At 39.3% G+C, this 12349-nt stretch overlaps 1 protein-coding gene across 17 annotated transcripts in view; it reads left to right on the top strand.

Annotated features, from left to right (window-relative positions):
* The window catches only part of PHF21A (PHD finger protein 21A), a 134343-nt gene that overhangs the window by 11059 nt on the left and 110935 nt on the right, over positions 1 to 12349 (top strand). For 4 of the 17 annotated variants that reach the window (XM_064462560.1, XM_064462555.1, XM_064462562.1 and 1 more), the window contains exons 2-5: positions 1564 to 1691; positions 1768 to 1987; positions 2627 to 2678; positions 6457 to 6615. The exons of 4 other annotated variants lie outside the window; for them this stretch is intronic. The gene's annotated coding sequence lies outside the window, so the exon portion shown is untranslated. The remainder of the gene's footprint in view (positions 1 to 1563; positions 1692 to 1767; positions 1988 to 2626; positions 2679 to 6456; positions 6616 to 12349) is intronic. 9 more of the 17 variants (XM_064462565.1, XM_064462558.1, XM_064462559.1 and 6 more) reach the window with 5 other exon arrangements.

The raw sequence follows: 12349 nt of genomic DNA, 5'->3' as shown, positions 1-12349 counted from the left end.
ATCATCATGTATATAAGCTGTCTTACTCTAAGGCTTTTGAAAACTTAAACTAAGGAAGGGGACAAGTATCTGTTAAATCCCTGTTTGTTGTGTGTAGAAAGTACTGCATATGAGACATGCCTGTATTTTTCTCTTGGGTATGCCAGAAGCTCCTGCAGCTTCTTCAGGAACTCTTGTTATGCAAGAAGGGCAGTAAATACTACCTGCATATTTTTTCCATAATTTTTGCAACTTTCCCACATATGCAGGATACATTTTAAGCCTTCAGCAATATAACATTGTGTTACGATTATATTTTGTTTTCTCTACATTACTTTCCATGCTGTGGTCCTCAGTAGTCCAGTAGGCGGTAAGACTTGTATGGGCTTCTTGGGGATCAGAAGTTGTATTAGAAGGGGCTTAAAACCATGTGATAAACTTTCATGTATGTTTCTGGTCCTCATACGGCTTTTTTTCCCCCTCTGCTATGTAATAACCAGAGTTTAAATTGAGAGGAGCTGGGATTTTTCTCAAAGGGATTTTAAAAGGGAAAAAAAAAGCCATCCTTGAAAGAGCAATGAGAGGAATATGTAAGGATGATGTAATGAAAGGAGTGCATGAGAATTTCTGTGTGTGTGTGGAGATGTGTTTAAATATCTTCACTAGCACAGCAATAGGACCATTAAAAATCTGGGCCTTAATTTTTAGGTAACAGAATTTGTTTAAAGAGTAACTTTGCAAAGAAGTAACCGTAACGATGGGCCCTACACTGATACCACAGTAGTGCTGTGACTGTAAATATGTCATTGTGAGTGTTGGTCTTGATGCTACTGTGGCATATGCAGTACTAGTTCAGTGCCCCATGCCATTGTGTCTCATCTTAGTGTCTGCTGTGATGGTATGCCTTCTTGCTGTGTGCGTGCTGTCTGCATCTCCTAGGACAATGTTGGAGTGGGGCTGTTGCGTACATGGAATCAGTAAGTCCCAGGAGAGCAGGTGAAGGATGTGGTGAGCTGGTGTGAGAGGATGTGAAAGAGGAGAATCCCTCAGCAGCACGTTACTATATTCTCTGGGTGCAGTCACTGGGGGATAGGTCCTGGCTCCTTGGGAATAAAAAAAATTTTGACTGGTGCTAGCAGCATTCTTCAAACTGCTGATCCCTTTGTTTAGGAAGTGTAACTCTACCATGCTGCATGATACCCTTTCACTCTGTATCGGCATTGTGAAAGTTGAAAATGAGATTGGTCGTAGTGGCTGCTAAAAATGGATAAATCTGTGGTTTAGTCTTCCTATTTTGAGTAACCAACCAGTTAAAAATCCATGGCAATCAGTGTGAGTAAAAATGTTTTGGAAACTTGGTTTTTCTTGTAGTTGAAGATCTACTTTCATTTTACAGCAGTCTTGCACTCAGCTTTTCTTCCATTAAACACTAAACGTGTACTTATGTGATTCCATGTTAGATTGCCACAGCGCTTCAGTGTTATGTTTATGTGATATAGCGTGTAAATCTTGTATTGAATGATCATGGTTTTGAGAAGAAAGGAACTTCTATTAAGTGTATGGTTACTTGAATTTTCCTTTCAGATTAGTGACTACCATCAGTACTCCCACACTGAGTGTGACTACCCCAGCTACAAATACCATTCTCCAGATGCTACAGTTCCCATTTGTGTGCTTTTGAGGAGAAGGAGGAAAAAAAAGGCTTTTAAGGGGTAAGGAGGGAGAATATAATAAAAGGGGAAGGGAAGACAGAATTTGAGGTTGATACCTGTGCCTATATATTTACAGGGAGCAGCAAGAGTACCAGCTGACTGGAATGTAGGGGAAGGAAGATCAGCGCACATCAGTGAAATAATTTTGGAGTGCTTCCTGTTGACTTGTTAATACTGCATGGAATTTGGCCCAGGCAGTCTGCCATTGTGAATCAGCATAGTTTATTCACTTGAGTATAGGTGTGCCTGTTATTATTTGGGAATCTGCTCCACTTGAAAGATAACAGGTCAGTCTGGTAAGTAGTATTACTCCCATGTTTCAGATTGGAAACTGAGGCAGAGGGAAATTGATTTATTCTGCATTGTGCTAAATTTGTGGAGGCCTTAAGCTAGGAACGGAGGCCCTCACTTGTGTTTTTAATCCAGTAAACTGCCTGCTCCCTTCAAGTCCTGAATATTGCTATGTTGTAAACAAAAACAAGCCTAAAAATGATTTATTGATTAAGTATGGGCAGTGTACCGATAAGCACTGCTTGCCCCAAAGGAGTTGAGATTCTTGTAAAACTGCTTGTACAAAATAAATAGGGTACTTTGGTTTTGAACTTTTGGATATATTTTATTTTTATTAGGTTATCTTGGGTTGAAGGAAAGTAGAGGATTGAATGGGGATGGGAGACTTTCTGATGCATAGGGGAGATAATGATTAATAAATGTGAATTTGAAATCCAGTGAAATCTGAGCTGCATAGGTAAGCACTGGTGCCAAGAAGCAGTCCTGAATTAAGTTCTGCAGAACCTGAAAAAAAATCCAGAAGAAAGGCAGTGGTGGTAGTTGTTGCTGTTGAAACTTTTTTTCCCCCCACCTTTCTAGCTCCCCTGCATTATACTACAATTAAATCAAGAATTTACCCTGTAGGCATGATTATATTTTTACAGATACCGTTACATGGGCACACATCCTAAATGTATCCAGAGAGTCAGAGTTAAGGTTAGTGCTTACATTTACCAAATTGAAACATCTCCAGAATGTACTTTGTCTATGACTAGTGTGTGAACGAGGTTCTGATATATTTACTGCATAATATCACTGTTTCTGTATTGTACTTTCTGAGTCTGGTACAGAGGAATTAGCATAGCTAGTTGCGTGGAATGGTTCAATGCACAGCAAAAGGAACACTGAGTAACTAGTGCCATCAGTGCTGAAGTCTTAACCACTTGTTAAAATGACTTTGTGTACAGCTTACGTGAGCAGAATTCTGCAGTCCTCCCAAGTGAGTACTGTTCAGGGACAGATACCTTGCTCTGTTAATTTGGATGAACCCCTTTTCCAAGTGGAAAATCAGCAGAGTCAGCAATACCCAAATTTCCACATCTGTCCCAGTTGGCTGGTCCAGCGTTGCTTCCACTCGCTCTTTTAGTGCTGTTTAATAAGGATGCTATGTTCCAATGCAAACATGAAAGGTATGGCTCCCTTTTTGTTATATGCCTCGCTGTCTACTGTAAATAGCTCACTTAAAGGTGTGAGTCTGGTGCGTAGGGGCTCCATGATGTTGACTCTGTGACTATCCATGGCATTAGGCTCTTGAGCTCTGGTGGGATATTGAATCGTGATGTTTCAAATGCCTGTCTCTTGTTCTGGAGTATCCCTTGTTACAACCGTTAGTGGCACTGCTTATGGTATCTGCTGGTGTCTTAAGAGTATTTGTGGAGCTCAAACTTTGGCATACGCTCCTCTAATGTTTCATTAGAGTTGTTAATGTTCTGAGGCTCTGATTCTGCATAAACCTGGGGTTGAGTTCTGGCAGTAAGCTGGTTTAGCATGGTCTCTTTACTGAAGTGTTTTTATGTGGGATATCTCAACTCTTTAACTGTGGAGACAGCTTCAAGGCCAAATACAAGGCAACTTCCGTAACTACAGGGTCACATACTCTACACTGTGAGTTCTGTGAAGTAGAATTCTGGTTTTGGTGATCTCTTGACTTATAGATGGGTGTGATGAAACTTCCTGGAGTATCTTCTTGTGTTAACAGTTTAGCGATTGGCACGCTTCTCCTGTTCATGTGCAGCTAGTCCCACTTATATCATCACTGCTTAATGAAATGATGTTTCTAAAATAATTCTCAGGTATATTGCCTTGGCATTAAAGGCCTGAGATCCGAAGAGATAGTGTTGGCTGGCACTGTGTTTTTTTGGAGAAGACTTTCAGTTATTGTTCTCCATGTTGCCAAAGGAAGTAGTTCTGTGTTGTAGGCAGGTGTCATGGAAATGTGAAGTAAACCAACATGAGAACTATATTGTACCGGAAGGGTCAGGCTACATCATCACTAAGACCAGTGGCTTGGAGTTGCAGGCAAATGCGCATAAATCTGGAGACATCCATACAGTTGTCCATTTCTTCCTCCGTCTCTACCCAGCCTAATGTGTGAGAAGAAAAGAAGATGCATCAAAATCATTGCCTATGTTTTGGAATATATTGGAATCAACTGAGTTTTCCTGTGTAGTAGTTGAAGAAGTGTCAGCAGATACGGAGGAAAAGAGAAAGTCCCCTTGAACTTAGGGGAGAGCACTAGGATAAGCATTTGGTTATTATTGTGAGCAAAAAATGTGAATGAGTTTTGAGAGGTTGATTGGTACTGCTTGGAGCTCTGTTATACCTTGCTTGATACTAGAATTTGTCCTCAGTGAGAGATGGGGCACTTCAGAAGAAAACTTTCCAAGTTGCATATCTGGAAGACAAATCATGTATCCGCGATGGGCTTTACTGGTGGGATAGAGAAGAGAGAAATGTTGCTTCTTGGATGATCAGCCGAAGCACTGAAGCATGGATAAAGTTAGTACGCACGCATATGTTATGAGTAGATCTTCTGGTGGTTCTGTCAGGGATACCAGCAAATTCAGCCTGAAACATCCAGCCTGTGACAGCATGGAGCAAGAGAACATCTAGTAAATCTGAAGTTCCCAACTACAAATAGGAGTGCCAGTTTCTTTCAATTGTTAGTTTATAGTGCTGTTTGTTGCCTGTATGGTTTGCATAAATGATCTTTAGGATGGCAAAGGCATTATGTTGCTGTTTTCTTTCAGCAGGACCAATTTCAGTGCTATTACTGGCCTAGATAACAACCCTCCCTCCCAAAACAAAATGAAAGACCCCCAAACCTACCTGTGTGGTTCCATAAGCAGAAGGTTATTTAAATAACAAAATTATACTACCTACTATGTGAAATGAAAACAAAAGGTAGCACAGCCTGAAATTCTTGGGTTTTGTCTTTATGTGTGACTTAGGAGATTTCTCATGGAAACTGGATCGTGGTCAGCTTTCTCACCAGTGTAGCTGAGCAATAATTTTAATGAGGCAATGTCTGCGTCTTCATGAAACTGATCAAAAAACTTCTGCTCGCTCTTATACATTTCTATCCTTGATACTTGCTTGTTCCTGATAGGAGGATAAGCTTATTGGTTACATCCATCTTCATCATACTGCCTACAGCAGTACTGGAAGGTGGTGTACACTGGACACTTGCTTTGTTTTCTACACCCATTGTAATTTGGGCTCTAGAAAATGAAACTTCTGTGTTTCTCACAGATTGAGACCTGCTTGTTTATCCTACATGGCTTTCAGCTTGGCTAACTTCAAAAGCTCATCTGTCAGGAGAGAAGGAAGCTGACAGTGATGAGAAAGCAGACATTCACCAAATTGTTTAGGCAGTATTTCCTAGCAGAATTCTGTTCCATGTTTGTCCTGGGCCTCAGCTTGAGGTTATACATTTTCTGCGACAGTAGTACTTCTTGAGCTAGACTTCCTTATTAAAAAGGAGATCATCCAGTACTGCTCCAGGGTCAGACAGGACCTGATGACTTTGGCAAGTTCAGTTTTCTTGGAGAAGAGTCAGGCATTCATCTATATGCTCCCTTTGAATCCATTGGTTCAGGACATCTTTCCTCTGGTCAGCTGGGAGGAAGCCAAATTGTTGCCAATCTTAAATGGGTCTTGGCAGTTTTTCCAAGCAAGCATCCATGGCTTATGTTTAGTGCTGCTTTCCAACTTTCTGGGTTTTTCTTGGTTAGGAGAGACTAACTGCCTGAATCTCCTTGGGTTGACATCCTGATTAGCAAGGGTCTTACAGGAGAATTTTTCAGCAGTCTGATGGGCTATGTGAAAACAAAAAACTCCCACACCCCTGAATATTTGATCATGTCTTTATTTCAGTATTGCATTATATTACACAACAAGCATAAAACAGTTTGATTTCTGCTTCAACATAACATGTTTGAATTGTAGCCTACTTTATTTACCAGAAGAACCAACCTCCAAAACAACCCAAGACGTGTACTGGTATGGCTGCTCGGTGTGATTAAATGTAAGAACTAACACACTGTGCTGGACCAAATGTCCATCTAATCCAGCATCTTGCCTTTATCAGTGGGCAGCAGCAGCAGCTGACTGAATGGCGTAGGAAATGGGTGAATTCTGTCAACTGCTGAAATATTAACAGAAAATTTTGACAGACACTTGTTTAGCCGCTGCCTGAGATTGAAGCTACACTTGGGCTATTGCATCATGAATAGCAACATCAAACTATCTATAGGTGAATTTGCTGCCTTTTTGAACTCATTTATATCCGTGGCTTCTGTAGTGTTCCACGGCAGTAAGTTCCACACAGTTTAACTGCATTTTCTGTGTGTGTGATGGGCTGATGCGAAAAAAAATAGTTTAATTTGTTTTAAACATGCTCCCTAATTGTCATTCCTCTCTGTACCATTTCTAGATCTTCCCTTTTTGAGGTGGAGCAGCCAGAATTACGTGCAGCGTGCATCACAGCAGAATTCTGTTCTCTGTTCTGTTTCTAATACCTTCTGAGATTTTCTCTGACTTCTTGCTGCTGGGAGTTGAACTGTTTACTTGCAATAATCTCAAAATCTTTTTCGTAAGTAGCAATGCCTAGTTTAGACTCATTGTTGTGTATTTATAGCTAGGGGTATTTTTTTTTCCTCTCAGTATGTTACTTTGTACTTGTCGACACAGTACAACAAAATGACAGATGAAAATCAATCATTCAGTAGTATCAGATCCCCTATAACTCTTTGAAGTTTGCTTTAATTTTAACTATCCAGAATAATGGAAGGCTGGAATGGAATGGAATCTGGAATAATGGAAAGCATCATAATGTCTGCAACCTCCCTTTCTGCCAGATCAGTTAAAAGTATGCTCACAGACTCAACCCTGTTCCTTGTTACGGTAACTTCCCTGCTTTTTGACTGTTTAGTGTTTTCTTTATTTTCAGCCTTTTAATATATTTTTAAGAAGGGAAAGGTCCTCTCATGGATTTTGCTCTAAGGTGCTGTGAGGTGTACAAAGGGTTCACGTTCCTTTTTGGTTTGTTGGTTTTTTTTTTCATGCAGTGCAGTGTGTGAACCTTTTGCTGTTGAAGATGTATATATTCCAGTGTCATTTTGCTTTGAAGTTGGAGGTCCAAAAGCTTCATTTCATTAAGATCGCAATCTTTTATACGAATGCTTAGACGAGTATGTTTCTCACAGATGTCACTTTTTTTTAAATGGCCAGTGCTTTGTAAGCTTAGTACCATGTATTATATCACTTTGGGTAGGTAGTGGCATTCCCTGCCTCTTTTTAAAATTTCCTTCCTCTTCCAGTTTGTAGAAGTCCCTGTCTTGCCTTTTTATCCAATCTGTGGTGTTTTTGTTATGACGAGCTGTAAGTTTATTTTTTGAACAAGTATCAAGAATCCACTGCTTATATCTTCTTTCACCTTAGTAGGATTTTCACTTTTGGCTTTCAAACCAGAGTTTCAAATAAAAACTTCTCACTCACCATTGATCTCAGTGAGGGATATTATGATCAGTTTTAAGACAGTTTGACTGTCAGGCAGAGGGCAGCTGTTAACTCTTGTAGGTTTAAACCTTGTTTAACTAGAACACCTGAGTTTTATTTTTGGAGAAGTTTGTAGTAACTACTTGAATTTTTAGGAAAGTGGGAACAGACACTTTTCAGAGAAGAAATATTGCTAGAAAGTAATGCTTCTTTTGATTATTATGCTTCTACATGTGAATTTACCTTTCCCTTGCTGCTCTAAGTATTGATTGGGGAATCAATAATGAGACTGACAGAGTAGTACATGTGTTCTTTCTTAGCATATCTGTGGGGTAGGAAGAGGAGCTGTGATAGACACTTCCATCCAGAAGACTCTAGGCTGGAGGACAAGACGACTAATGCTTCACTTATGAATATGCAGATGTGACATCCAGACTGTAACAATTTACCCACTGTAGGAATTGCATCCTTTACCTCAGCTTTGCTCGGAGTGTATGGATTGTACAAATTTTCACATATCTAGGTGGTGTAGATTACTGTTGAGGCAACGAACCCCATTTCAACTTCCTTGCTATTTGTGCTTGTGGTAATGTGAATTATAATTTTACATTATTACATTCAGAAGCTCTTCGCAGCTTGTGCTCTTGTGTGGGTGCATACTTGTGATGCTTCGCAAGTTGTGAAAGAAATATTTTTTTTGGTAGGCTAGTATTAATCTGTTGTGGAGTTAGAACAGTCTAGTGTACTGTGTGACTGCAGCAGGAATTTAATAACTGCAAAAAGTTTAATTCATAAAAATTACTGTTATCTTGACTGCTTGTATAAGAACTTCTATGCAGATTTTGAAAAAGACTGGCAGTTCTAGATGTTAATGAATAAGAAGTCTGAGTAACGTGTTTTGGTTTTGTAGCACAGGTAACCTAAGCAGTTGATGCTTGCTTCGGTTCTGTCTCTACCTGGACAAACAGTTGTTTTGTGTATTCGTGAGCTTTATCCAGACACTTCTAAAAACATACAAAGCTAAGAAATGAATACTTGCATTGTTATAAAGCAGGTATTGTTCTTCTGTGTTTGTGTTTGGAAGATGAAATGGTTTAAGTGACTTGACAGAGGCTGTTCAAATGAACTAGTTCTGAAATGGCAACATGTGCTGCTGCTGATCCCAGGGTCCTTTGGTCTGTTTGCTAAACAACCATCCTGCCCTCTTCAGAAAAAAAGTACTACTTAACATTCTGCCTTCTTCCAGGACTGGAGCCTGTAGTGTGTAAGAAAGGTTGATATGCAAGCCGCTTCCCCCACAGAACCTGTGCCAGATATTATGTACTTGTTAATGCAACTTGAGAAAATAGAAAGGGCTGAAATAATTGAGATTCTTAATGTTTCTCCAATAGATTATTTGAAAGTATGCCATTTAGCACACGTTAAAATGACAATAGGGACTACTACTCTCTAGGAGTGACTTCTGAGACATTAAATGCCTCTTGATTTATAAGTCTTTAAAATGCTTGTGTTTGTTTTGGGAACTTAAATACCTCCTGCCTGGTACAAGGATATATATATGTTTTGTTGCAGAAGAAGGGGCTGACAAAGGTGTGGAGGGTGGTGTACGCTGGCTTTTCCTTCCTTCTAGGGCAAGTGTTTCTTGGAAAACAAGGAACTGAAATAAACCTTGTTACTTAGGTCAGGTATATTGTGCAGAATAGGGTTGGGGGGGAAACAGCTGCTCAGAATTTGAGATCAGAAAACAAATCTGTAATGAGGAAAACAGGTCTCTCCAAGGTGCGTATACAGACTTGTTCTCACTTGTCAGTCTCTCTTGTGTTGGTTGTTGTCTAATAGTGAGTTCTTTAGGACAGAAAACATTTATGATGGAGTATCAAGTGTTGTCAGGGTTTCCATTGCAATGAGCTAGTTAAATCACTGTTTAAATACTTATATATTCTAAAAAAAAAGTTGCATGTACTCTGGATTGTCTGGGAAATCCTTTATTTTTTTAATTGCTGTGGACCATTCCCTGGAAGGAACAAACTTTGATGTTTTTATTTTTTGCTTGGTTTTGATTTTTTTGTGTAGGTTTTTTTTAAGAAAAAGTACAATGGAAACTATTTTTGCCTCCAGTATTCAGGTAAAGTGTGTATTTCTGTACTTAGAGGTAAGTCTTAGTGTTCTTTAAAAATTTTTTTTAATGCAGTATTCTGATATGCCTGAGAATTTGACATCCAGAATGTTACCCCTTTTCATTTGGCCTGATGAAGATGAATTTTGAGATTTCATCTGTACCTTAGTTCATGATGTTTTGTTTCCCCAGTAGTTTTGTGTCAGTCTCATCAGACTGTGTTGCATCAAGTACTTTATCCAAAATGTCATTCAGGCTAAAGCTATTAGAAAATGTGGTTTTTATCTCAGCGTTGTTCCATCTTGCCTGGATGGGAAAGTTCATGCTATGTGGAGATGAAACTTTTTTGTCCTGAACCTGGGTGTTGCAAAGCTACAAGGTAGACAAGGAATCCTAAAAGCAGAAAAATGCTGAATTAAATAAAGTAAAAGGCTTAAAGTAGTTTTCAGAATGGGATTAACCTGGCAGAAAAATCAAGTTCTTTATAAGAGAATGCTTGAGATAGTTCGGCCACCACTTAATTACACTTTTATTTAATAGCTTTGTCTGAAAATCAACGGGAGTAAGGAATTGGTGTTGAGAGAGAGAGAAATGTGTGAATATTGAGCTGGTGTTGGACTTGTTTATCTGTTGAGAGAATGAGGAAATTTGAATGTTTGCAGAGCCCGGCAGGAAGCAAGTGAGAAGAGGGGATAATCTCCCCTTAGAGGTATGCTGCAAGAACAGCAATGCAGCCTGGCGGACTTAAGTCCTGTTGCATTCGAGGAACAAAAAACAACAGCCAGTTATTGCTCAGAAGCTTCAGGGTAGCTGGTGTAGTAAAGAAGAAAAGAATTAGGGCAAAATCTTGCACAGTAAATTGTGATTCCCTCATCTTTTTAAGTACAGACACTATAGCTAAAGGAAGTAGAGGGGAAAAAGCTCATGCTGGAATGATCTGGTAGTTTAAATCTGAAGGCAAATGAGGAGAAGGGGTGGACTCGTGCTCATCTGCAGCAGCACTGCACACGGAGCTTACCTGATTTAGGCCTAGCGACAGTTGCGTTGGAGGCCTTGGGAAGGCAGACAGCTCAGCAAGCATGTTTTCTCAGTGTGATGTACTTAGGAGTGTGTACAGCCCGCATGCTAAATGTGAGTGGCTGGGTTTGACTTGGCTTATAACAGTTCTAAGAATGTAATGAAATCCCTTCTCACTCACGCTTTTATTTTGGGATGGAGGGGGAGAGAAAGGAGCTTTCAGTATTCTGTGCAGTTCAGTTTGAAACAAGCACGTTTTACCTAATTCTGTTTGCTGCCTTTTTATTTCGACTACTTGTAAAATATGTTGATGCCTTTAAGTGCTCTATCATAATTCATCAGCACACAAAACTAGAAACTCATGTTTTTCTTCATTTAATCTATACACAGAACATACTGTTAGAGGGTCTTAAGCTGGTCTTTTTTATTTTCTTTTTTTTTTCCAGGAGTCTCTGTGCACTGGAGGTCAAAAATGCCAAAGTCACAACACAGTATAATGAAATAATTGCTGGTGAAATAAGTTTGACTAAAAAAGCAATTCAAATGTAGAATGGGAATATGTTTTAGTAAATGTTATCAGGCTGTACTTAGAACAGGTGTTCTATTTGCTGAAGAGGAGAGGAAAATGTGATACCTTTCTGTAGCAGCAGAGGGTTCCAGCTGCCTTTCACAGGGTTCAGAGCACCCAACAGAGTCAACACAAGTCAGACTTTTTTGTATAGAACTGTGTGAAATTAAATTGCTAGTATTCTTTCTAGAAAACAAACAACTTCTAGCAAGTGAGAAGCATTACCTTTTTCATATTGTTCTTAAAATCTGAAGACAGATTAGGAGGCAAACGATTGTTCTTTGATACTTTTGTCATGTGAACATCTGTTCACTAATAAATCATTTTCATATTGTCTTCTGACAATTATTCAGAAGCCTGTGACATATTAGAGCCAGTGATCTGTAGTGTTGTAAAGGCAAGAATTTGTGTAGTTGCTCATTTTGAGCCATCTCACTTCCTGTTAAGTTCTACAAAAGATAAAATGAGTTTCTGTATTCTTTTAAGTATTTTTCAGTATCATAAAATACAGAACACAATTATTCACACTAGCAGCTAATTTTCACGTTTATGCCACTGTACTTTATATGCCTAAAATGGCTTATTTTTGATACATGTGTTAAAATAATTAAAAGGAAGAGGCCAGTTTATATAAGAACTGTGCCAGACAGGAAGTGTGGTCCAGTACTTTTTCCAGTATATTGACATGAAAGTTGACCCATAGCACAAACAGCACAGGTTGGTTTAATTTTAGTGTTTACATCCGAAATGATGATTTTTCTCTTTGACCTTTTTACACAGTCCTGTTTGAATCACTTCAACTTTCTGCAGAGCGTAACACCCCCTCATTCCCTACTCCTCCCAGCAAGAGAGTGGGGACTGCTGGTGGTAGGACTTCACAGCTAGAAGAGAACATAGAGTGCCTTGGTCAGATTAGCTGCCTGTGGGAGTGTTCCAGCTGCCAAATAAATTAAATGAAAGTGGAGGAACTGGAAGTAGAACTATTAACTCCGAGCAGAACTGGGATTTACTTAAACCTGTTGGTGTACTGTTAGTCTAATCTTTCCTTGTGCATGCTTGAAGAACTATCATTCAGCTAGCAGGTTTCATGGGTACACTGAGAGAAGAGCTTTACTGAAAGTACAGAAT

This window comes from Phalacrocorax carbo, chromosome 10, assembly GCF_963921805.1.
Source record: "Phalacrocorax carbo chromosome 10, bPhaCar2.1, whole genome shotgun sequence".
Taxonomy (NCBI): domain Eukaryota; kingdom Metazoa; phylum Chordata; class Aves; order Suliformes; family Phalacrocoracidae; genus Phalacrocorax; species Phalacrocorax carbo.
The sequence above is the reverse complement of the archived record's forward strand: the minus strand, read 5'-3'. Positions and strand labels throughout refer to the sequence as shown.